General features: G+C 44.0%; 1 protein-coding gene across 23 annotated transcripts in view; it reads left to right on the top strand.

Annotated features, from left to right (window-relative positions):
• Window positions 1-27,214, top strand: part of LOC1273035 (high affinity cGMP-specific 3',5'-cyclic phosphodiesterase 9A) — a 127,212-nt gene that overhangs the window by 11,722 nt on the left and 88,276 nt on the right. The gene's annotated exons all lie outside the window — the stretch shown is intronic.

Here is a 27,214-nt window from a genome sequence, read left to right as displayed (position 1 = left end):
CGGCATGTTGCACTGATGTAAGCCGCCGTACAGCCGCCGTACGTCAAACCGTACCGCTATCGATCGGGTTTTGTCTTCAGTCGTGTGCTACACGTGTGTATCGTGTGTGATGGGCGTCGGGTAAATTGTTAGGCATCACTACAATGTACGTACGTTCATTCGGAACTGTAACGCAAATAGCAAGATCATTGCGTATGTGCTTTATTGGAAATGCTACTGGTCTGTTGGTCTGTGGTCTTTTCTAACAAATGCAATAACTACATTTGATTGATGGTTAGGCACTTTCTCGGGAAATTTACTTACCCTTCGGCACTAAAAGCCACAAATTTGATGGTTGTAGTATGTATGGTTGATGGCGGTAAACGTTCCTAACAACAGAAGCAACTCATCATTAATCAAATCGCATTTATGCATCGTAACTGATGCAGGTCTTGTGCTCTAAAGATGACTGTGTCCGCTACAATGCAGTACTGTAGTGCCAACTTGACCGTACATTCTCTTCGTTGCGATGCTATTAGAAGATGCGTTGCTGGGTAGGATTCCTCCCCTCATAAGAAGTTGCATATTTTCTCGCACCACAACCACACTCCTTCTGCAGCGTAAGCGCTGAAAGAAGCGTATTGCCAAGTTTTTTTTTTGGCGTTTATTTGCCTCCATTGCTCGATCAGCTGCAACGGTGTGTAGCGAATGCTAGTCCGCCAGGTGATGAGGGCGATGATGTCTTAGGTTTTTTTTCCTCCAATTTTTCCGTACTTTGCTGCACATACCAAGAATGGATCCCGTTGTGCTATGTGATTAAATGTGCTCGTGTGTGTGTATGTGTGTGCCATTAATTCTATTGTGATTAATGATTTCATCGGTAGCCTACTCGCTAACGTAAACCGTGTACCAAACAACGGGCGAGAGACGTACCTTAGCTTGTACATGCACACGCGGGGTCGCTTAGGTATCCCCATGGGGGAGGGGGTTTGTTTATCCAGCACCCGGCGGCGTCGGCGGCGGCAGCACACCAGCCCAGGTTGTTGATGGGGCAAGCAAGGTTTTGCTTTATTTGATTTTCGTTGGCTGAAAACAAGCATGTGGTGGGCAGGCAAACCTGGGCCCCGAAGTTAGTGCCAGTGTGCACGCAAACGCGGTTCAGGAAATAATGCTTTGCGGGGGTAAGGTATGGCTTGGGAGCCAAGATTAGGGGAAATGATGTCCAATTATTTGCAGTCGTTTGCTGGACGTCGAATTTAGTTACGCCGGCTGTACGAGATATCAGATTTCGATTTGGTTAAAGCTAAAGCGTTCATTTTGTGCCATTTATTGGTGATTAGTTGGGTTCGCTTGTTATGGTATGGTTTAGGAGCGGAAAGGAAAGCAATAGCGGTAGCTTCTAGGTTTGTGTCCTTAAATATAATTAAATTATATATTAATAACTTATTTTGCATACGGCTGTCGTGCATTGAGTCCTCCCAACTTCATGCACTAAGAGACAGGAAACTGTTTTGCAAGATTGTTGTCATTGGCAGAGTTTGATAAGCTCTTTAAAGTCGCTGTAACATAATTGATGTAATTTCAATGATTCCATTTTAAATGTTATTGTTTATGGCTATGATAGTATTGTAATGTGATCGAACGTACGCGGGGCCGTCGTGCACCGTTTTTGCGGGGAGTCAGTCTTTACTGACATGAGCTGAGGTGGAACAAACTATTCGAAGCGGACTGATTTGATCGTCCAGGCGATCATGGAAACCCGGAAGGAGTTTCCCTTACTGGAAATGTTGGAGTTTAGAAGCCTTACCTTGGGTAGGGGGACATAACTAAACTCTTGAAATAAGTTGGTACACGAAGTTTTTAGGAAGCGTAACGTCCTATCTTGGCAGTCCGAACGAATCTGACTTGCCACGGTCGGAATTGGTTTTATTTATACTCAATGGGTTTCGAAATATTGGTTTTGGAATGTGTTTTTGTCCTAATTAAAGGTTATTGATATGAGGTGCAATTTATTCATTCTATCGGAGTGAGGTGTCTGTCAATTTATGCTTATGCTGCGCTTTCAGTGTTTTTACAAAGGTTCTGGAAAGTTTCAACTGTTCTAGCCAAATAACGAGTGCGTTCGTCGATCATTGCCTACGCTGCGCTTTTAGCAATAAGTTGCTATGCGTTCTCTGTTTGTCCACTTTGCTGCAGTAACGCTTGAATTGCTTATGTTGCGCGTTTCGGAGTTTTCGATAAATGTCTCAATGGTTTTTTCTATGGATGGTATGGTCTAGGTATGTTGCTATGGTGTGGATTGATTTGCTGATGTAATATAATGAATGTGTTGCAATAGTGTGATTTGGCTTTCCGAAGTGTGTTACAATGTGTCTATAGCTGATAGTGTGTATTATAATAAGTTCTGTATAGCAGATATGCTACACCTCCTCCCTTTAGGAGAATAACGTAAATAATAAAATGATTGAAGTTATTCTTTTGATTTAATTAACCTGTTTTTGTGTACTGTTGACGATTTGTTGGTGGTTTTGTGTATTATGGTGCAGTTTGGTTCTTGTATATTTGTTACTGTAAATGGTCCAATATAAACGGGATCCAATTTCTTCCTATTTTCATTTGTTAAGTAAACTATGTCGCCTATCTCAAGTTTTAAGGAGTTAGTATTTTTATTTAGTATATTTTGCCTATTTTCTTTAGAGCTCACAAGGTTTTTCTGTGCTATTTCGCGTGATTTCTGTAATTTAAATTTCATTTCATTATAATATTGTTCAACATTATATACTGGCTCTATTTTGTTTTGGTAAATTTCTTGAGGTAGATTTGCTTTTCTGCCAAAAATTAATTCGTAAGGCGTATAACCTGTGTCTGTGTGTTCTGTGGTGTTATAAACAAATTCGTAAAATTTAATCCAGTCATCCCAGTCATCATGGTGCTCATTTACAAAGCTTCTAAGATATTCATTTAAACACCTGTGGTTTCTTTCTAGTGCTCCTATGGTTTGAGGATGGTATGCTGTACTGAACGTTTGTTTAATTTGTAAGATTTCTGTTATTTTGTTAAGGATTTCGTTATTGTATTCTAAGCCTTGATCTGATTTAAGCTCTATAAAAGTTCCAAATGTTAATATGAAATTTTCTACTAATGCTTTTGCAATAGTGTTTGCTTCTTTATTGTGAATAGGTATTATTACAACATATTTTGTCAAGTCACATTGTATAGTTATTGCGTACCTGTAGTTGTTATTGGTCTTTGTCAATGGTCCAACTGTGTCAATAGATATAACGTTAAATGGTTTGTTAGGCGTCGTTGTAATTACTGTCTGTTCTTTAGTGTGTCTGTTTACCTTATTAACTAAGCATGCTTCACACTTATTGATAAAATTTTTGATATCATTGCGCATGTTTTTCCACGTGTAAGTATCTCTTATTTTCCTGTAAAGTCTGAATTGGCCTACGTGTCCTCCCGAAGGGGTCATGTGATAATCATGGATTATTCTTAGCCGATCATGTTCTGTTTCAACCCACCTAGGTGGTGTAAACAGTATGAATTCATACTTGTCAATCACTCTGTTGGCGATTTCTTTAAGGGTTTGATGAGAGTACTGTGTAAATATTTGGTCGTGTAGAGACCAAGCTAGCTTTTTGTTTTTGTAGTTATTGGCGATTTTGCAAATGTTTAGAAGAGCAAGCTCTAAAGCTTGACTTCCATTTTTTTCTGCTTTCGCGTTAACTTTCCCTAGGACTTTCTTGTAAGTGCTGTTGCACACTTCAAATGTTATATTGTTGTCGGAAATGCTTGTTCTAATTTTTAGAAGCTTCCTTGTTTTGGATGGTGTATCCGTTGTCCACATCGTTGGTTGATCAGACCTGGTATCGATGGGTTTATGAGGTGTTACTTTTTTAGCCTCTTTTTGTTTAACCATTGCTCTGGTATGAACCATGAGGATTGTTGATTTAAGATTTTGTATATTGTTAGTTGTTGCTAACATTATGTTTGTTGGTATTTGAGCCTTAAGTTCATCTGAGGTAATGACTACTCTAGACAACGCGTCCGCTGCTACGTTTGCTTTCCCTGCTAAGAACTGTACGTCAAAGTCAAATTCTTCTAGATCTAATCTCATACGAGTTAACTTAGATGTTGGATTTTTCATCCCAAATAGGTATGCTAATGGTCTGTGGTCTGTTTTTACAATGAATTTTCGACCATATATATATGGTTTAAAGTAATTGATTGCCCAATGGATCGCTGTCAGTTCTTTTTCTATTATTGGTTTGTTTTTCTCCCCTGGCGTGAAACTTTTGCTGGCAAATGCCACTGGTAAATCGTTTCCGTCAGTTATTTGAGACAATACAGCGCCACATGCTGTATCCGATGCATCAGTTGTTATAATGAACTGTTTTGTAAAATCGGGATATTGTAGTATTGTTGGTGAGAGTAAACTTTGTTTAAGTTTTTCAAAAGCTTCCTGACATTCTTTGGTCCAATCAAATTTTACGTCCTTTTTAATAAGGTTATTAATAGGTTTAGCTATTTTTGCAAAGTTTTGTACAAATTTTCTGTAATAATTACAAAATGCTACGAAGCGTCTGGCATCATTTGCATTTTTGGGTATAGGAAATTTTTCTATTATTTCGTATTTTGAGTCATCCGGGTATATACCTTTGTCTGTTATTTTGTGACCTAGATAGGTTACTTCTGTTTTAAAGAAGCAGCATTTTTCTGGATTTAACTTAAGATTGCATTTTCTTAATTTGTTAAAAACCTTACTTAAGTTACTTATATGGTGTTGTGCGCTGCACCCTGTAACGATTATATCGTCGATGTAAACAAATGCTAGCTCAGGTGATAATCCTGCCATAGCTATTGCCATCATACGTTGAAAACTATTTGGGCTTATATTTAAACCAAAAGGCATTCTCGTAAATTGATAATGACCTGTTGGTGTGGAAAATGCAGTGAATCTTCTTGATGCTGGTTCTAGCTCAATTTGGTGGAACCCTGACATTAAGTCAAGTGTGCTAAAATATTTTGCTCTACCTAACTGGTCCAATATTGTATCTATTCTAGGGAGAGGAAATTTATCCGGCAGGATTTTTTTATTTAGTTGTCTGAAGTCAACTACTAATCGCCACTTTTTACTTCCGTCAATCGATTTTTTCGGGACTAAGAGAATGGGCGAATTATAAGCTGAAACTGAATGTTCAATTATATCATTTTTCAGCATTTTGTCGACCTGTTGATTAATTTCATCTGCTTGGGAATGGATTTGTTTATAATTAGGTATGTATGATGGGTTGTTGTCCATTAGTTCTATTGGTTGTTTGTAGAAATTATTTGTTGTGATAGGCTCATTTTCGAGACAAAATATATCTGAAAATTCAGCAATAAGGTTTTTTAAATTTCTTTTTGCTATTTCCGGTACTTGTTCTATATGAACTTTATCTTGAATTATTCTAGTTCTTTCTGGGGTATTGTAATTATTTGCCAAGAAAATTTCATAATTTTTTAAAGGTTCTATTTGTGGTCTGATTGTGCCTGTATTAATAAAGGCTGTTGACTCAGTTGTGTTGATAAGCTTGATGTTTGGATCAGTTTTGCTAATTATTGTGTTACCGATAAACACTCCTGGTTTTATTTCTTTAGAAAAAATTACTGAATCTTCTGTTATTGGTTTTAAAGTGAGTTTGCGAATTACCTCACTTCTTGGTGGTATTTCAATAATTCCATTGATGCTGTCATCAACGGGGTGTTCAATGATATCATTTCCGTTACGGAACTGTAACATCCAAGTCGAAAAAAGGATGTCGCATTGGAATTTACTGATAAAGTCCATTCCTAATACTCCGTCTGCTTGAGTTGGTAGGTCTTTTATAATAAAAAATGTATGCTCGACATTTTTGTCACCAAAATGAATGGTTGCTTGAGTGTATCCCTTTGTTTTCATTGTATCTGTTGTGATACCTATGAGTGTGAGTTCCTTGTTTTTCTTTAACTGGATTTGTTTCTTTAAACTTGAGGCTTTAAAAAGTGATACCTCAGCTCCGGAGTCAATGACCAATGTTGTGTTTTTCCCGTTAGCTATGTTCAATTTAACCTTTATGAAGTTGTTTGTTTTTATCCCTGTCATCAAAACTACTGTGGGTATTGGTTTTGGTCGTCGTCTAAAAAACGATCCCCTTCCTCTTCTTCTTTCTTGTCGGGTGTGTTGGTTTGAATTTGTGTATGCATAACCCTGCTGTGTGCCGCTTTGAATGCATTTGCGTTCGGTGTAAAGTTTGTGGTGCGACTATTCTGTTCATGTGGCGGGTTTTTTCCTTCATAACTTTTCACTGTATCCAGCATGTCGGTGATACTTGAAAACTCTTTTATGTCTAAAATTAGTTGGCTGTCTCTACTGATACCTGCTTCTTTTAGTTTTATTATGACGTTTTGCTGTGTTAGTGTCTTTGCTATGTCGGGTGTCATGTTTTCCTGAATATATGCTGTTTGCAGTTGATCAGCCAATTCGTTGAGGCTCTTTGCAAAAGTGTTAAAATTTTCAAATTTACCTTTTCTTCTGTCGCATAATTGTTTGTAAATTTTGGCGACTGAGATGGTATTCGTATACCTTCCTTTGATGGTAACAATTATCTCATCGAAGGATTTAGGCAGTTCTTTAAACAATTCCCTAGGTTCTTTTCCTAGTTTTGTGAGTAGGAGGTTGATTGCTATAAGGGAATTTGATGAACTGATTATACTTTTTACTGTATTGACTGTATCGATGAATTTAGTCAATTCGGATGCTTTACCCTCAAACGGTTGCATGCCCGTGAGTACGGAGAACCCTACGCTATTAAGATCGAAAGCCATTTTAGATTTTTTATGGAGTTGTAGAAAGGCTGATATGGTCTGTGCTAAGAGTTTGAACGATAACTTATTGGTTGTCAATAATGTTAAGTTGGTATTTTTGTCTTCTAAGCTATTTGTTGAGCAATCAGATGTCTTGTTATGTGAGTCGTCGTTGGTTTTTGATGTGCTCATAGCAATGATACTATGAATTAGTGCGTTAGAAATTTTACTAAATTCTAATAGTTTGTTAAAGGTGTATTTGAATTTATTTTTTTCTATCTCTTTTTGAATCTCTTTAAATGTTTCCTCGGCTTGTATTCTGAGTTGTGTTTTCGTACAAGTCCTTTGATTGGGGTCCTGTATTTTTTTAAAGATATGTTTCAAAATTTCAATTCTATCGCTTATAGTAATCATTCCTGTTTTGAATTGTTTTCATGTAATCTTTTTATAGAACTCATTTCCTAGCTTGAAAACTTTGATTTGATTTGATTTGATTATGTTCTAAAGTTTCAATACCTTAATGGGATATGCTGCGTGCATTTTGTTGCTACTGATGATGATGCTACGCTGAATCTATACCGGTGCTGGGTGTTTAATCGGTATTTGGTGCATACTCGATATTCTACGATGACGTCGTCGATCAGTCGTCGCTCGATGTCTTGTCGGGACACTTGTCTATTCTTGCCTGCCAATCCAGATTGGGCAGTGGGCTCGTCTTGTATTTTCGTCTTCCACGTTGGGAAGGGTGTTTCATTCAATCGCTGCTTGTGAACCGTAGTTTCGCTATGCACTTTATTGTCCCATATCAATTGCTCCACGAATCGTATAGATTACCAAAATGAGTTACATTATATAGGCAGTTGTATGTTATTGATTGCATCACGTTTTGCTAGAGTTTTCAATATTTTGAAAATGGTTTTAATTACTTTTTGCATGAGTATGATAGCAAGAAGTATCAGCACAATGTTCAGTTTTAATTCATGGGTTTCATGCTGCTCTGAATGAACATTTTGTGTTTGAATAATGGTAAGATCATTATCACCATCAACATTAGCTTTAGGGTTTGATGCGTCGTTACCCATTTTAAGGTTACTCTACTTGGTAAATCGATCGCATAAGCGTTACGTTTTTACACATTGGGGTAGGTTCTCACAACACTGTGATGTTCATCAATTTGACATTCCTTTTGCACTACATTGCACTAAATATTGTTTTTTTTTCTGCACTGCACTTGCTTCTGGCTGTTCTTTCACCGTTATTATTTATAACATATGGGTCACTTGTGCCAGCAGCGTTGTTGAATGTTTCGTTAAAAAAAAATGCACATTTGACACTTTTTTTTTTTCTCACGTCCCGTCGAATGCCGGTTATGGTCACAATACTTTTGGTTTGTCACACGACACTTACGTTTTACGTTACCGTTGTACTTATCACATTTTACTTGTAAATAATTTGCTTATACTTCTGCCTGTCGATTGCAGATTAAGGTCACGGTCGCCATGTAATGTGATCGAACGTACGCGGGGCCGTCGTGCACCGTTTTTGCGGGGAGTCAGTCTTTACTGACATGAGCTGAGGTGGAACAAACTATTCGAAGCGGACTGATTTGATCGTCCAGGCGATCATGGAAACCCGGAAGGAGTTTCCCTTACTGGAAATGTTGGAGTTTAGAAGCCTTACCTTGGGTAGGGGGACATAACTAAACTCTTGAAATAAGTTGGTACACGAAGTTTTTAGGAAGCGTAACGTCCTATCTTGGCAGTCCGAACGAATCTGACTTGCCACGGTCGGAATTGGTTTTATTTATACTCAATGGGTTTCGAAATATTGGTTTTGGAATGTGTTTTTGTCCTAATTAAAGGTTATTGATATGAGGTGCAATTTATTCATTCTATCGGAGTGAGGTGTCTGTCAATTTATGCTTATGCTGCGCTTTCAGTGTTTTTACAAAGGTTCTGGAAAGTTTCAACTGTTCTAGCCAAATAACGAGTGCGTTCGTCGATCATTGCCTACGCTGCGCTTTTAGCAATAAGTTGCTATGCGTTCTCTGTTTGTCCACTTTGCTGCAGTAACGCTTGAATTGCTTATGTTGCGCGTTTCGGAGTTTTCGATAAATGTCTCAATGGTTTTTTCTATGGATGGTATGGTCTAGGTATGTTGCTATGGTGTGGATTGATTTGCTGATGTAATATAATGAATGTGTTGCAATAGTGTGATTTGGCTTTCCGAAGTGTGTTACAATGTGTCTATAGCTGATAGTGTGTATTATAATAAGTTCTGTATAGCAGATATGCTACAGTATGTCGGAAATTGTGTGAGTACTTTAGAGTAACAACAAAAAATGTTACACTGAAATGAGTCCCCTTAAGCTAACCGATAGTTCATTAACTAATTAACATAATCAATTTTGCAGCAAACACCTTCACTTCGCCAGCGTTTTGTGTTACACAATTACCTTTGCTGAGTAATTAATTTAAATGTCCACTTTACCGTCTGTGTTTTAACGGCACAGTGCCAGCGGTACATTGTATCGGGCTAAACCAAACAGTTTGTCCAGCTGTTTTATGTGAGCCGCTAATTATGACAGTTGCATAATGCATTTGGACGGTGGCCCTCTGCACAGGGCGCACAGAAGCCGCATTTGCGTCATATTTTTAGAAGAATCCTTCTCCTGTTTGTGCGGTCCGTACAAACGCTGCGGTGTGGCAAACGTTTCTCAACGTGTTCCGGATTGTATGCAGAAACCGGTCCAATTTGGTCGACCGCCTTGAGTTTGAGTCTGAGTGTGTGTGTTCCGTCACAATCATGCTGTAATAAGGATGCATCGTCGAGTTTGTGTTGGACGAGGTTCAAGGTGCGTCCCACGTCTGCAGCAGCACCGCGCGCGCGGTTGGTAGAAAGTTAGAGCCACGGAGGATGGGAATTGAAAAACAACTAGCCAATATCCTATTCCTCTACACGGTACCCGGTGACGTGTGCGGCGAAAAGGGTTCGGGTGTGGAAAAGGCCAATAAATTTTCCCCTAGCAAAACACAGCGTCCTCTGCCGTGTCCCGTCCATGCCATCACTCACCCGGCGGGCGTGTGCTGCTCGCTTGGTTTCTCTTTTCCATCTCATTGCGCGCGAAATTTGCGCGCCAGAATGGAAAAGGGGAAGCGAATGCCGCTTCCTCCGCATCAGCCATTGCTACCGGGTCGAGGCGAAGGTTTTTAACTTCCAATCCATCCACGACTGATGCTTCTGCCGCTGAAGGTAGGATGGTAGCGGAAGGTCTGAAGGTAGCGGACAGCGTGCGGTGTACAGTAGCCAAAGGTGAATCGACCTCGTGTCAACGGTTTTGACGGTTCCGTGCCGTGCCGTGGGGGGATCCGCGCCGTGCACGTTTTGGATCCGGGTGAGAATATTAGATGAGCCGCGATGAGCTGTGTGTGTGTGGCGTCAAGCAACACCCTCAGCACCAACCCGGGTTGACGGGTCGAGGATGATAAATAGGACTTTTGCCTACTTCTGTGCCAATGTGCGATGGGGAGGGAGCAGGGCTTGCCGTTGCCGCCGTCCCGAGAAGATGACATGACGGATGTGGATCCAGCCAGTAGCAGAACCGACAGGCTTTGCCGCGGTACGTTCCGCTGGTTTAAAATGCAGTTTCCAACAACAGCTGCGCCAACGGTCGCACTGGTGTCATGTTTCGCCCGATACGATCACGATCGATCGTACCGTGAGGAGGTGTTGGGACTTAGGGTGTGGAATAGTGGTGTGCTCTCTGGAGCGCACCCAGGACTTGGATCCGATTCCGGCAGTTGCTTGTCCGATTCTGACTCCGGCAAAATCGGAACCACTAGTTTTGCTCGGAGTTGTCCGGAGTTGGCTGAAGACGGCTGGTGCAATGTGTTTGTGATAAGGCATTTCATTGCGTGGTGTTTTTTTACTTACTTTACTTTGCGTGTGCACTTTTTAAACTGGCATTTTTTTCCAAGAATGTACGGTTTCAGTCGACTGGAGTCAGTGAGAGTCGGAGTCGGAGACTAAATACCTGATCACAAGACTCTGGCCCTGACTCCGGTCAATTCTGACCTCCGGTCAATTCGATTCCGGACGAATCCTACTCCGGATGACTCGGGACGACTCTAGACGACTTCGAAAGTCTTCGATTCCGGGCAACTCAGGTCGACTGCCGACTCCGACTCCAGGCAACTCCGGCCGACTCCAGATGACTCCGGACATTGCCGGACGACTTCAGGTGACTCCGGACGACTTCGGACGACTCCGGACAACTCCGGGCGCTTCCGGACGACTTCAGACCTTAGACTTTAGACTTCTTCGAAACGGCTCCGGTTGCTGGGAGGACCTACCTTCCGGAGTCAGTTTCGAAATTTTCCGAGTCGAATCGGAATCGGATGATGGCCGGAATCGGATCTGAAATATTCCGAGTCGAATCAGAGTCGGCTTCGGATTTTCGCCAACTTTACCCATCACTAGTGAGGGAAGAAGGAGGTTCAGAAAAGTCGATAGAATACAACCAACGATTTGTGCGCGGTTGTGTAGTTTCTTTTCTTTGCGTTTGTGAAAATGATGCTCAACAACAACAGGCGGCTTGTTTTGCGCGTTGTTTTCGACATTCCACGGCGAGCTTTCCATGATCGATTGGCTTGTAAAGCGGGCCACTCAGAAACAATACCTCAACGTCAAATGGTATTAAATTTATGGCATTATTTATACGCACAGTCGATTGAACATGCCCTTTTGCAGCGGTTCCAGATAACATCGCGCCGAAGGGTCGCCGGGAATGGTGATGGGAGACCCTTTTTTTCAATTAAACTTTAGATGACATTCTGGTGAAGGTGTGTTGTGCACTTTTTCAAATGCATTTAACACCATCTGTATGACGCCGTGTTATTTGCCGGCCTTTGCAGCGGTGGTGGCGAAGCTCGGATTAGTGTGATGAGGTTGTCCGAAGTTGTCGTTTATCTCCCGCTCGCTTACATAACCATGCGTTGTGTGTGCCATCGCTCGCGTGTACCGTGTGTTTTGCATCGGCGCGGACCGCGCACATATTAGCATACGTGCAAATATGCATGAGTGTGTACCGTTTTGCCCTCCGTGTCCGCGCTGGCCAAGACAGAAAAGGGAACCGATCGTGTTGGAGGGATTCCCCCGGGTGGGGTGGTTTGGCTGTGGATAACAAAGGGGTCGCATGAGTCGCACCCAGCTGCAAACTGCTTGGGGATTTGGTGTAGAGCTTGAGGCGTTGGAGATGTTTGCAAACTTTGTCACCGTCCGTCACTGTGTCCGAGGTGCTTAAGAAGCTGTGCCGGTGCCCTTTTGAGCGCTGGACTTTGCAATGATGGTTGTGAATTGTTTGTGGATGAAAATTGTGATTGCTCAGCCGATGGCAAATAGTGCCGCAGCGTGGTGCAGACATAGATGCATCCCATATCGAGACGGTGTCGCTTAGATGGAGGTGAGATGATGGCCAGAACATGCCGGAATGGGTTGAGCTGACCGCTTGGGAACATTTGATTTAACGTCTATGCATTATTGCGTACGACTCTTTCAACCACCGTCTTTTACTCCCAATGGCTTTAAACAGCTCTAACGTCATAGGAATATAACAGTTGCATAACTTCAGGCGCAATGACTTCAACCGTCCTGCATCAGTTGCATGTAGAGTATCTTCCTTTTAGATTGCCGACAGAACACAATTTTGGAAGAATACACCCCCTATTTTGGTCCAATTGACCTCTCTCTCTCTCTCTCTCTCTCTCTCTCTCTCTCTCTCTCTCTCTCTCTCTCTCTCTCTCTCTCTCTTTCTCTGATATGTTGTGCGCAAAACCAAAGCTAATGAGGGATGGAGGAGAATAATCTATGTGTATATACTACACCGTACTGTTGCCCCTTTTCAGCACGGCTCGTAACACCGAACTAGCTGCTCTCGATTGGTATGTTGGTTTTAATTAATTGGGAAAATTTCTTAATTTAATCAACCATCCGCTTGCGGACGTGTTTGCCAGTGGCGTGCCGAATGTGCCCCCCTCCCCCTGTCCTTGATTGTCCTACAACGGTACAGCAGCGAACAGATCCTTCTTGCCAAACGCGCACACATACGGAGCTACAGTCTGCAACCGTACAATGTGAAGCAGACCATTTCCGCTCCGTTCAAAGAAAAGCTCATTCCGGTGTGTTCCGGTTTTGTTGGTTTTGTGTAATGCTGCAACGTCTTTTGCAACCTGGGTCCTTTGCTGGGTCCATCCACCGCATAGTCGGTTCGGGTTTTAGCATTGCCAAAGACGTTATCATTCCAAGAAGCAGCAGCCCACTTTTGTACCTATTCAGGGGGGAGGGAGGGAGCACAAAACCGTGTACCTTTTCGAAGGCAACAGACAAAATGCGTTCGGTGACAGTGGCGGTGTCGCTGTGTATACCTAGGCAGCAAATCCGTCCCAAAACACCAACACCCAAATCCTCTCACGGCTGGGCCCTCCGCATCCGCTGTCGTGTCCAATGCAAAGAGAGCGGTTTGAGGCAGAAAAGCCAATCATTTGGTACATTCTCGAATGGCGGTTCGTTGCAACCGTGTCGGGCAAAGGCGTGTAACGTAGTAGCTTGTGGATCGTTCTTGCCCGGCAACGGAAAAGCGTTGGTGGACAGGGGGCGTTTATTTACTAAGATGCACTTCCGGTGCATCGCAGTGGATGGAAATTCAACCCTCCCCCCCCCCCCCCTCTCGCCCAAGCCCAGAAATAGAAGCCATCACTTTCATTCGTCGGGCTTCCTGCCGGGCACGTCCCGCCGAGCGCGCGTTGGCAGCCATTCGGTAAAGAGCTTCCGTTCCGGTGAAGCTTTAAGCGGAGCAAAATATTCAATAGATATTGTGCTCGCCTTGCATGATGGTGCTGCTGCTGCCGCTTTCTGTTGAGAGGGAAGACATCAAATTGCAGTGAGGGGGAAGGAGCTTTTTGGGTGAGAGGAGGGGACACGGGCATGCATGGGGGGTGGTGGTGGTGTTTTATAATATTTTATTTAATCAGTGCACCCGTCCGGGCTCCGCTTGCATGGCGGGTACTATTACGGGTGTGGGCATCGTTGGTCGGTGTGTGTGTGTGTGGTGCTTTTTTTGTTTGTTTGCTGGTTGCATGTGAAAAATATATTAGCATGTGATCGTAAATTTGCTTTTCAATCTGCAGCAGGAAACATAATTTGAGAAGCTTTAAGCAGGATCGGCAGGACGTGGGAAGCATAAAGCAGAGCAGCGTCTGTTGAATGAAGTATGAGTTGTTAAAGGTGCAGAAAAAGGTCGTGTGCGGTATTGTTTAAAGCAACGTGGACGCCATGGCGGTGATAGAATCAACAGTGATTTTATGGAGTGTGGAATGATCGATTGTTTACATGCAGCGAATCTTATAAACAGAAGCACAACTACATAAGTTATCGGACATGTCGTATCAACTGGTGTCAATGTAGAGAAGAGTGAACTAAAAGGTTGTCTTTAGTTTTGGAATTATTCAAACGTTAGCTGATGGTGGACGATTTCGGTTGATATGTCTACATACAAACCCTTTTTGCTTTTGGTTATATGTTTGGTATATGCTTATACATTTATTAATACCATACGGCCTGTAGATAAAATTCAGACGACTCACAAGGTCCGCCTGGCTATCATTTAAAAGTGCTTATCCATCTTAAACTTTGCGCTGCATTAAAAGCCCATTATTGCACCGTAATGCAACCGCAACATTACTCTGCTCTCCGTTGGTATCCACGGAAGCCTGGTAAAACGGGATACCAACTGGTGAGAAGCTAAGTAAGTTTACTCCGGCAATAGTTTATTCGTTTTTGCTCCTAAGTAAAGACACTAGATGGCACTGGTTGGCATCGGTAGTTTATAGTGGGACAGAGCAGAGGATGCGTATAGCGTCGTCATTGGATGCGCTTCCCACCTCATCGCCCACTGTCATTAATCTGGGCAATCATTTCTCCGTGTCTTCGTAGCATTTGAAGACTGCACGGTATTGCAATGAGTGGGTAATTCCTCTGCAATTCTATTATCTGCATTTTATTCCCTTTTCACTGTTTGTTTCTCAAATGACCGTTGGTATTTGTGTGTGTGTGTGGGCGATGTTTCAATTGTTTGTCTCGAGGTAGGTGGATTAAAGTATTACAATAACCAAAGACAAAGCTTTCGTGTAAGTTCCATGAGAAACTTTCGCTGTACGAATGATAAAGCAAGTAGTATAGACAAAGCCAAATAGAGAAAGAAAGGAGGCTTATTTGGCTAAAACATGCTCCAGGCGTTTTACAGCAGAAAATACAAATGCAAGACAATGTAGAAAAAGTGTAATATGTACATGCTTGCTGCAATCAACGTTCGTTGTTGCAACGGTTCGATGTTTACAGCTCAATTGGAAAGTGTCCACGACGTCCACAGGATACAGTGGCTTGCCAACCGCACCATACCCCACCGGCAGATAAGGGATGTAGTGCTGCCGCTATTCCATTGCAACCAATGAAAAGGAAGGCACAAGTAGTGCTGAGAATAAAATAAACCACTTCGACCTCCTCCCGGGAGGGAAGATTGTTATTCCGAGTGTAACTTAATTATCGGTCGTCATTGTGCCCACGCGTTCGATATGCGCTTGGGTGGTGTATCGGGTCAGTGGTAAAGTCGCCGCCCCGGATATCCGGGCACCCGGATTGGGTAGTGGCTAGTGGGGGCTGACTATGTTTTCCTTTTTTTTTACCTCACGTGAATGTTGCAGTGTACGATAGGGAGAACATTGTAATTTTAGATGTTGATATCGTTCTTCATTTTTATATTTTTATTAAAAGTGTTTTGTTTTTCCACTATATTTGCAGTGTTGTTTAGTTAGCTTCGAATCATTTTATAACGTTTCTTTTATTATAAATTAGAGTTCCATTTTCAAATGAAACACAATCGTTATAAAGCAAATTCAACCTTCTAATCACAAAACATGAAACCATTTTTCTTTTACGTTTTTATCAAACATATTATTATTAGCTTTTCAACATGGAGTATGGAACTATTTGCACACCTAATTGCCGTGTTCCGAAACCATAGACGGCAGTTGTTCGTCGTGTCTGCTGTCCATGTATGTTTGTGATGCACACCGGATCCGGTCGGACAGTAGTTAGTGCGAGAGGGGCTGTTCCCAGTGCGGCGAAGAAAATGGGCGTGCTGAAATAAATAAGGAATCTGAAACTGCATAAAGTTCACTGTTGCACGCTTTTGCAACTGGGTGTACAAGCTGGTACTATGTTTTTTTTTCAATCATTCTCACGGACCTAATAATATCTCAGTGTTTGTGTTTGCCCGCGTTTAATGATAATTAATTTAATTCTGCATTCATTTGCCATCCCTCTCATTCATTGGATGCGAACGACCTCTGCTCTGCTGGCGAAGATGCGCAACCGTGTTGGGACTGGTTAGTGGAATTATCAGTGGATAATTCACGTTTTCGACCGCGCACACTCTCCGCTGTCAGTATGTCGCTGATATTATGAGTTACACTTACCCGCCCAATAGCGGTAGTATGGCAAATGTAAGCAGCAAAAGCAATCTCTCGCCCACGCGGCAGCAAGCTGGTAACAACTTTAATTACAAGCAATTAAGCACGTTAATGTGCAGTGTGAGCGTAAAATCTGCTGGGCATTGGTGTCGCTGAGCGACTGGCGGCAATCATGTCCGGTACTGGACACGATTCGCACACGGAAACAGCGCATTTGAAATCAAAAGTTCATCGCCTACGACGAACCACCAGGCGTCTCCATGGAAAAGGATGTGACGGTGGAAATGTCGAGGTCGGCGTCGTGTAGCTAGCGCAACAAACACGCACCTCCCTGACATGCTGATTTAGCTGTATCCAATGTCTTGGTATTGTTTCGTGTTTGTTTTTTTTTATATATGTTTTATTTTATCTATTTTTTCCGTTATATCGTGCTTCGATCTGTAACAAAGACAAGGATAGGGTGGGTAAAAAATTAAATGCTTTATAGTTTGGAGGGGGGTGCGGGTGTTTATGCGAAGGAGGTTTGGCAGAGGGTGGTCAGCACTGGCCCAACGATTAAGGGAGAGGCGGAATAAAATAACAACAACAAAAAAACGGTCAATACACATCCCATTTCCATCTGTCCCTTTGGCAGCCCAGAGTGTCGCAGGGTCGATGTACGGAGCTTGTGGCAGTTGCGAAGGATGGAAGGGGAATGAATCGGCAGGACGGCAAAGCAGTTGAGGCTCACCGAAGTGGACTTTATCCTCCCATTCTCCCAGTTCGTTTGGGGAGAAAGCGAAACAAATGGAAACAGAATCAGAGAAAGAGAGAAACAGTAGGAAGGCCGTGAAGGGAGTTTAACGCGGCAGCCATATTGTGTCGCGACGCAGTAACGTCATTTGGATCATTTTCCCTTCTGTATGTGTGCGTTGTTGTTGTTGTCGCTGTTAATGTTTGTTGTTACTGTTTGCCGGTGCCCCCCAGTGGGTAGGCAATATGTTAGCTGCTTTACTCTTTTCCGTCTTGGACGCCTCACACACACACGTACGCGGAGCCCGCGATACCGCCGGTGGCAGCGACCGGCAGCTCTCGATGGTTGAGCTGCTAAATGATATGCATAAAGCTATCATAATTATGATAACGTTTATGTTTATTTCCACCATCCTTTCCATGACGCCAGGCCTAGTGTGTGTCTGGTGAAATGCTAACACACCGAAAAAACAAAGGCAACCGTGAGCCACGCACAAACGCGATCGGTCCGTCGCCCATCCCGGGCCTGCCATAAAGTGCCTGAACTGATGATGTCTTTGTGTGTGTGTGTGTGTGTTTGTGTGTGGGCTTTTTTGGTTTCAGTACTCATCCTTTTCTGTGTCTTGTTTCCGTTGGGGCAGGGATGGGCAGAGGGAGTAAAACGACAAAATGCCTGTCGTGTTGGGTTTAGCATTTTTATTCGCGCGTTACCCTCTACTCCTCCACTGGATTTGCACCGCGTCGATTGCGCCTCGTGGTTTATTTTTGTGCGAGTGTGTGTATGTTTGCCGTTGTTGTGCGCACCGGTCAGTGCCGGTTGAGTTCGTGGCCTTTTAATTTTGCAAAGCTTTCTGTTTTTTTTTCATTCTTCGGTATTTTTCCCTCGCCTCAGTTAGCGCTTCGTTTCGATGTGCTTAGTTGAGTGAATGGTGTTGATCCGTGTTGCAGGCTGGCGTTTTTCGCGGAAAATGACCATTCGAATAGTACTGGAAGGGGAACATGAAGAGGAAGCAGCGTTGTTGCAGGCTTGACGACAAATCGGGCGGGTTCGATAGGACGTTGCTGGGCAAAGTTCGTTGACTGTGCGCTAGTGGCTTGATAGAGAACGGAAAGGACGGTAGAGATAGTGGCGCAACAGGGAACAAATGATGTTTACATGCATATTAGTAAATGCAAAGCTCTAAAGGGAAAGTGTTTGTCGGGTTGTGTAAGATTAAAACGGCTACAAATCACGAATGAAACCTGAATAGAAAATAATATTTTTTTTTCAATACTAAACTAACTAGACCTAATCAGAACTGGCAGACCGATGAGACGAAGGTTTTTCATTAGGATTAACATTGTTTGCAAACCATTCGATGTCCTACCTTACAGTGCGTGATAAATTGCAGTCCGTGTGATATTAAATTTCTGCTAAAATGGAACACAAAACGAGCAAACAATACTATTGGCTGTCTTCATAAAGCCTTGTATTAAAATACTACGATCGCAAAAAAAAGGTTCTCCGTCTACCGCATGCAACCTGCATAAAACACCAGCAACAGGACATGACCGGCTCCATTGTTGGAGTAAGCACATAGGCACATAGACACAGAGAGTATTGTAGGGGTAGGGGTTATTATTTGTGGGAAAAGTTGGCGTTTCGGTTGCAGGTTGGCGCTGCTACCCAGCAATAGTGTGTGCAGTGGTGCACGAGAAAGTGTTGCATATGTTCAAATTGCGTGATAAAAAAAAACGTATTGTATGCTCAGTCCGTTACACACACACACACTGGTTGGAGAATTCTCGTGTGCTGGTGTCGGATGAAAATTAATTTCTTCATGGAGCTTTGGATACACCCTGGCAATGCAACAGGATAGAGAACCTATTGCATTGAAAACAATCGCTATTAAAAGAGGTGAAATATATTATTTGTTATAGTTGCACGCTTTGGTACGGAAGCATGATATCGTCCAGATGTCGTTGTTTAAAAATGTTGTTTAATGATTTAAAATTTCATTCTATCTATACAATCTTGATTTGATGCTAAACAGGTGTCGGTGAGGCGAAGCTTTCCATCACGCCAACGGTGCAGTTGCAACAAGCTGAAGTTAGCATCGAACCGAACCGAGGGCACACCTTGTTTTTCCCTTCTGTTCTGACTTTGCTCACTTCAAGTATTCGGCGGGGACCTTCGGGGGAGGAGCAAGCAAAACGGTTCAATGTAACTTTGTTGGCGAGCGTTGGTTGGAGAAAATACGATCATTCGCTCAAAGTGATGGCGTTTGATGGTAGAGGTTTTCGTTCTTCGAGCTGCTGATTATGCTTCACCGCACTCGGGGGGTTATTGTACCCTTCTCGATTAATGAAAACAAGCGACCTGATCCTCCAGTGCACTACCCAAAGGCAGGTGGATGAAATGAAGAAAACAGGTCAATTGCATCTGTGCTAAGTAATGCATTGGCTGCGTTCTGCGAAGAGAGATGTTTTGCCGTCTTTTATTGCTGGTTTTTTTCTCTGTCTCTGTCAATTTTAATGTGGCTTTGTTCATCGACCTGATCTGACATTGCTGTTTTGTGTGCAATTGGTGTACACTAAAATCCATGCATGAGTGCATTAACATTAGACCAGTAAGCGTAACAAGACATGAGATCTTATTTTATAAATTCTAATTTTTATGATACTCTCCTAGCAACTCAATTCAACTCTGGACGGAACGGTGGTGGTAGTAAACAATAATAATCCTGCACAATAATTGGTTGATGCAAATGGCGAAACTAAATCGCAAGAACCGATTGTGAACATTGAATAGCTTGAAAACAATTCAATTACCAGCCCTGGTTGAAACCGTAAGCCGCCTATTCATGCCATCCGCACTTTGTTGATGCACTGGTACACAAGAATCAAGCACAAGATCACTGGTGCAAACGAGTCTCCCATTCTTTGTGCACGAGACGATACGAGATTACGCAGCTGTAAATCTTTCAGCTCTCGTCCAGTTGCTTCTCGATTGCATATGCCGTCTCTGTTCTAGTGAGCTAGTTACGAGGAAAACGAGCGAACCCCAGCTTGGGGGTTCTGTTCCATTTTCCGGCAGCCACATGTACCCGTAGTGCACTTTCGCTTTTGCAATAATTGCATAGATTTATGCACAATTTCCGTCGCCGGTTTCCCCTTCTGGGGAGGGGCGGAGAGAAGGCCTCATTGTGGGCACGGAGAGATTGTCTTGCAACGGGTACACCGGCACAGGTACTGGGGATGCTGAGTGCGGTTTCGAGTTTTCCATTCCATCGCCACATATTGGCAGAAGCTTGCCCGGGCGTCGTCGTATACCTGGCTGCAAGGGAGGCAAGATCCTTTTGGAGCGAAGCCGAAGCGAATGGAACGAAGGAAATCGATTTCTAAATTTAATCTTTCAACCTCTACCGAGCGAGCCAGAGCTGAGCGGTGGAGGCCAGCAGCTGTTGTATGGGGTTTCCGGGGGAGGGTTGCGGTTGTTGTGGTATGCTCCCCGGTCCCGGCTGGCAGGAGGGCGATGAATGGAAAGTTTTTAACGGTAAAGGGGGTTTGCCTCTTGCTGCTCTCTCTCTCTCTCTCTCTCTCTCTCTCTCTCTCTCTCTCTCTCGGTGTGATGAATTTGATTTCATCATTCTTCCCGGCTGCAAGACCCACCGATGGGGGTTTGCCACAAAATTCAATCACCAAGAAGGAGAATTGAGCTCAATTTGGAAGAATAATTAAACTATACGGTCATTCTGGTTTGTGTGTGTGCCCTAGTGACCGAACTTGTAATAAAGAGTTTGTTTAAATTCGGTTACATTACCTTTGCTTTCGATTTTACTTTCAATGTAAGTTGTTTATGAACTGATATAGTTCACAATTCAACTGTTCACTGGCCGCCACCTGTCTGCATGTACCAACAAGCTCTTCTTGCACTACGAATTGTGGTACAAGCGCTCGAATGCTCGTTTGGATCAATTAAAAACAAGATAGTGAAATGTCGAACGTTAAAACTTGCGACGCGGTGACTTGCTGCCATCGAACCGTGGGAAACCAAAACCTACCTTTATGCTAATCGCACACACACACACACACCGCTTAGCGATCGACATTGAGGTTTTTTGTCTGTTTGTTGGCTTTGAAAATTAGGGCTAACTGTCATATCACACACCTTGTTGACAACCCGGGTGCCCTTGTCCTTGAGCGACAGGGGAAAAGCAGCGATGCTACACCACCGACCATTATCGTACCACGGGAGGCACAGGGGCTTCATTTATGCAAAACCAGCTCGTGCGCCCGGTTGAGGTGCTATTGTGTCGGAATTTTAATGCACCGCTACGAGGTACGTGAAGCTAATTGTTTGCATTGGAATACAATTTTCACGGCAAAACTGCCGTAAAGATAATGGACCCCCCCCCCCCCCCCCTCCTGTCATCAGCTGCCGTGACGACGAGTGACAGTCGGTCGGTTTTTACCAAAGCAAATTAAAGGTTTAAAATCAATTGCAGTGTGTGTTTTTGTCTTCTCTTTTTCATGAGTGAGGTTAGATAGTTTGAAGCTTTTTGGAAGAAATTGATTGTTGAAGGGTTTTTTTTTGGTTTTTCATTATTTGCGTAATTTTGTTCGTTTCCAAATTCGGGATGCAATATCATTTATGGAAAGTGATAATACGATATGTCTATATAATACAACAACATCTAAAAAAGCTTCTAGTGCTGACGTAATACAGTCCGATAAGTGATGCACTTTGCCCTTTCAACCAGATGCTTTTTGATCCCGAGGGGAATATTTCAATTTTTCGGCTCGCGAACTAGAGTGCAACTTCTTGTGCTCGCTCATTGTGCCCGCTTACCAGTTTTGCCGACCGACAATCGAACTAGATTCGGGTTCACCTCAGTGAAACATAATGGAAATTGAAAGTGCAGCGAATTTCGCCCTTCGCATGGTCGATAGTAGTTTCCATTTATTGTTTTCCTGCGCATCACGGCCCAAAATGGGCGGCGTGATGTTCATAATGCTCTTTACCATGATGATGATGATGATGGTTGTGGTCGGTAACAGTGCGGACCAGCTTCTAAAGACCCCGTTGCGCAATGTAATGTTGCAGTATTACGTGCTTAGGTTGCACTGTAAAGTTCGATAACAGTTAGCGCAGAGCGTGGGCGAACGTCGACTAGGAAACCGGTGGGAGCTATGCTGCCGGTGGCTGGCTATTCCCGGGGACGTGCTGGTGGTGTGCAGCAGGTATCGCTTTTGTTTTGTTCTTCGTGAGGTTTTAATTATTATTTGTTCCGCACGACCCTGGACGAGCGTGCAGCAGTAGTACCTCCTACGCTGGCCCCACCATCACCTCGTACGCTGCGCTTTGGCCGCTTACAATTACATTCTGCCCTGCGAACGGCCCAACGTCACAGTGCGGAAAAAGGGGTCAATACGGTGGGAGGAGAGAAGGGTGTATTGGAAACACGTGCCTCATACGTGTGCATGTGTGTGACTGGAATTGGTTTTACATCTGACCCAGGTTACCATGAACAGCGCTGACCCCGCATGGCAGCATAAACGGCAGCTCATACATAATCACGTAGGGGGATTGCTATGGCAAAGGGCGTGCGTCGTGTGCGTTTCGTTTATGTAACAGGTAGCCGTATCAATTGAATTTAGTTTTCGACCAAAGTAATAGGTAGAGCGGTTCGTTTAGAGCGGTTCACCGTTCGCTTGGTGTAGAGAGTCTAAAATCTTTTGAAAATAGAAATAGAACCAACAGCAACAGCCCGTATTTGCGTGGCAAAACATTACGCACACTTGCTCAGGATTGTCAGAAAGTGCAACCATTCTTCCACCAGGAAACTGCAATAAACGTAAGAGCAAGCGTTAGCTTGATCGCATTGACGAGTGACACTTAGGAAAAGGGACACATGATTAAACGGTGAATCGAGTGTAGATGCAAAACGGTTTTCCTAGAATCGGATTTCACATCCGCATAGGACGCATAGGTGCTGCGCAGCAGGACCGAAGTCCAAGGACCCGTTCTGTGTGCATGGGTTAGCTCCGATGAGATTCGCTCCGAGATTTGACAACCAATCAGGAGTGATCAGGCAGGCAGGCGGTTCGACGAAGGTCTTCTGTGTGGCGCCGGGGGAATTTTACCGTCCATGCCGAACGTCCGTCGCATGTTTTCTGATTCAAGATCATCCCGGGCTGCAATCCCGGGATCCAGCAGAAGGAATGGGTTGCTGCTGCTGGCGTTAGGTAACATCAAACGTGTGTGTTCGCGGGAAGCGTAATCGGACACCAGGTTGGCATTTGGTTACGTCAAAACTGTGATCAAAGGCGATGTTGATGATATCGATTTTTGCTTTCCGAGATTTCAGGACCAGCGGCGGCGGCACCATTTGTGCTACGTTTTGCGTGGTTTTACTGAAAGCAAGAGATGATGAAAATTCAACAATGTTTCTCTTAAAATCTATCGCTAACAAGAATTAATTATGTCGTTTTTAAATGTTTGTACTAACAACATATTAAAATTTCATCGATGCTACAGTTGCACTTTCTATCTATTTTCAGACTTGTCAGTGGTCGGGCCAGTATGTGGGTCGTCGATACACGTGCACTGGTCGTCGATACACGTATAGGGAGATTAATTGTATCTAAACTGTTCCACCCGTCCGGCATGTCATTTGCAATGGATTGCACGATATTTAGTCCGCTCAGAGCAGCGTGGTCAACCGCAAAAACGAGCTAGAGAACCCAGTAAACGAGTGAAAAAGTAAAAAAAAATCTCCCAATGGTCACGCAATCGGCAAATTTGGCTACCTGACAGCCAGGGGCAGACGGTCATTTGTCAGCTGGGAACTATATAGTTTTTTGGGGTACCGAAACCCATGCGAAATTTTGGCGAACAGCTTGACGACTGTACCACCATTAGCATGGAGATATTGGGATGGGATGATGGGATAGGTTTGGATACGGTCGGGTGAGCCAGTTGGACAGCTGATTGGAAGTGATAGACATTTGGCAGCTGACTGTGGGAAGTTTGTATGTTGCTGTTGCTGATGGCGCACTGCTGGGGAACGGAACGGTAGGCAAGGGCATGTTGTGTCATCATCCTAGTCCCAGCATTTCGTGACGTTGTAACAGTGTCCTGAAATCGGACGCAGAATGTTGTTTGCTGGGTGCTACGTTGCATAAGTCCCCTTCGTAGTTAAGACATTAAGAACACCACCATGATCCTCGACTACGGTAAACCTTATTACTTTATATTTTGTCTGTCGGCGCAAAACCACCCCCAAAAGATAACGAAATTATCACGAAATCAACTTCGGCAGTACCGGCGGCATGGTGTGATAGCTTTGGGGCCGTATTGTCGCCTCTACCGCGAACAAACCAGGACCGGAACCGTTTCGAACCATTGCCCCCTACCCCTCGGTGCACAAATCACGAAAATACAATCATTATCGCTTGGTGTGTGTCACCCGTCCGTGCCGTGCCGATGTAAATCCGGCCCCCACCAACTTTATTCCCGCAGCAAATTATAGCTCTTGTCTTGTCTGCGCCAATTCTCAGGATCTCCCGCACGCCCACGCGGAGCACTGATCCCTGCGCTTTTGCGTCTTGCGGGCAGCATCAGCAGCAGCAGCAGCCGGCAGCAGCTCTATATTAACGGTTCAATCAGCGCACAGAGCTGACGGGAACATCATAATCAACAATAACATCGTCACTACTATTGTCGAGCATATCGCTGGTCCGGGCGTTGGGTGGTCGGTATCCGGGGAAAGGCGGCATCACTGTCGTTAAATTACCGAATCGAAGCGAATCACGGAAAACCCGGACACCGGGTGTCCGTCTCTGGCGTTGTCGAAGTACGCTGAATCGGTTGCAGTGGGGCGAGCGAGTGGGAGTTGTCCCACCAACCGATTGAACCGAAATATGTTCGCAAGGCTCGTGTTGGTGGCTCCCGGGAAGACGCCGAACCAGGGTAACGTTCGTTTCCCGACCCATTCCGCCCTCGACACCGTTGATCTGCGTTCCTGCGGCAGTAAAATTACGAGCGCGAATAAAAGCCGCACAGCTGAGTGCGCCCGTAAGTTGGTTTACTTAATCCCCACCCATCAAATAATTCTTCCAGCTTCCAGCAAGTTGCGCACCCGCTAGCCACTTACCGCTTCGCAAACTGCTGCTCGCTCACTATTTTCCCCCTTGCTAACTGAATCATTCCAAGCTTCCGTTCGATGGGCAATGAGCACGGGAAGAAATCAAGACGAGATAAATAGAGGCAGAAAACGCAAAGAAAGAACGGAAGGAAGGAAGGAAGCATGGCTCGCCAAACGCAGAGGATTGTCTTCGTGTTTCGTCCCCTCTCACTTTTCGCACTCTCCTGCTCTCTCTCTCTCTCGCACACACATTATCTCGCGATTGTGATGTCCATTCGTTGCCCTTGGATGGTGACTTCTCCTCTGCCCCGTCCTATCCTACCACTTCACCTCCACCGCTTGCCCCGGGACTGCTTGTGGATCACGGTTTGTTTGCTCTCGCTGTAATCAGTGTCGCTTGAGCAAATCCTATAATCGAATGATCTACAAATAAAATAAGTACATTTCTTCGGCTGATTTCTAGCACAGACACCACCAAACGAAGGGATAGGGAAGGGATGGAGGAATAAAGAGGTGCTGGATATAGGGGATCCTTGGTACAGGGATACTTTATCTCGCTGTTGCTCTCTCCTTCTACGGACCGGCAACTCCGCTACAGCCACACTCTTCGTTTCGGTTCCATTTCTTTGCTGGTGTTTTTCGATTTGTGTGGTTCATACTTTGTTGTGCCGTTTGCTGAAGCAAAAGCGTGAGCCCTCGCCCCAACTGCGCGAGGAAAGTTAGGTGAACGAGCAGGACATCAGATTCGCAAGGATATCATCATTAGTTCGATCCCGACGCGAACGCTGTGTGTGTGTGTACTCCTCCGTCCGGGTTCCGATGGGGGCTTACCCATTTCTTGGCAATATGATTTATTTATCTTTTATTTTTGTGCCGCCAGCCGACCCCCCTTCCGCCCTCTCCCTTCTTCCAGTGCCGGTTGCAAGGTGTCTCTCTATCTTTTTCGCGATATTGATAGCTTACCAAAGTAATGCCGGCAGCGGGAACTTGCTGGAGGGGAGTTCTTGGGTGCTGCGAGTTCCTGGCGGAGGCATCAGACTGCTAGCGCCCATAAAGAACGTGAAATGAATACGCGATCTACCTTCTTCCCTGTACGTAGAGATGGAGGGGTTTTAGAAAAAAACAACTTCTTGCCTCCCGCGTGTCCTATTTTTGGACCAGCTGGAAGATTTTTTGGTTTCTGTTTTCGGTGTACTTTCTATTTCCACTGTCCTCGTTTCCTTCACTCTCCTTCGATGTTCCACGAATCAAATCGGCAGCTCGCCTAATCGAAACAGACACAGCCAGGATTTGTGCAGGCTTGCCGAAGTAACAAAAGGGTTGCCTGCCGCCTAAGACTGCTTGACTTCGGGGGGGGGGGCGGGAACCCGGGTCGCTAAAAGGGCGATGGATCATCAAACGTTACATTGTCCGCTGCGCTAGAGGGTATTTTTAGCAGATAGCAAATTAGTGTAAATTTTGGGAGCACTTTGCAGGCAGGCAAAATTAAATTAAAGCACCTCTTGTTCTGTCGGTCGACCGACCGACCGAGCCGTTGCTCGCGGGATAATAGCGTCATACATGGTTTTTGTAATTGCATTACACCTTCTAGCGAGGGGTTCTGGTTTTTTTTCTCTCATCAAATTTGTGTTAGTGATGAAAGTGTTTTGTGTGAAATTGGGAGTGTTATCAAGCGAGATGTTGTTACATGAAAAAGGAAATAAAAACAAACGAAATAAATTTGCTCTAAGCTAATATATTGGTTTGGATCGAAAGCTCAAAACATAAACGCCTAAAGTCATGCAATTTGCAGCACAAAAGTGCCTGCTTGCTGGGCCGGTGACGTACAGCATTCCTGTCGCTTGTAATATCAGACTATAAAAATGTCACTCACATGAGGCTTTGTTCAGCTTGAACGTCTTACGGTGCAACAAGTGTTTATTTTATTGTTTGTCTCAGCTGATAATACTGTAGCAAACGAACAACGTCTCTGCTTCCATCGTACAATATTGTTTTCGAATAGAATTACAGAACCCTTCAATG

Source organism: Anopheles gambiae, chromosome 2, assembly GCF_943734735.2.
Source record: "Anopheles gambiae chromosome 2, idAnoGambNW_F1_1, whole genome shotgun sequence".
In the NCBI taxonomy this organism is placed as follows: Eukaryota; Metazoa; Arthropoda; class Insecta; order Diptera; family Culicidae; genus Anopheles; species Anopheles gambiae.
The sequence above is the reverse complement of the archived record's forward strand: the minus strand, read 5'-3'. Positions and strand labels throughout refer to the sequence as shown.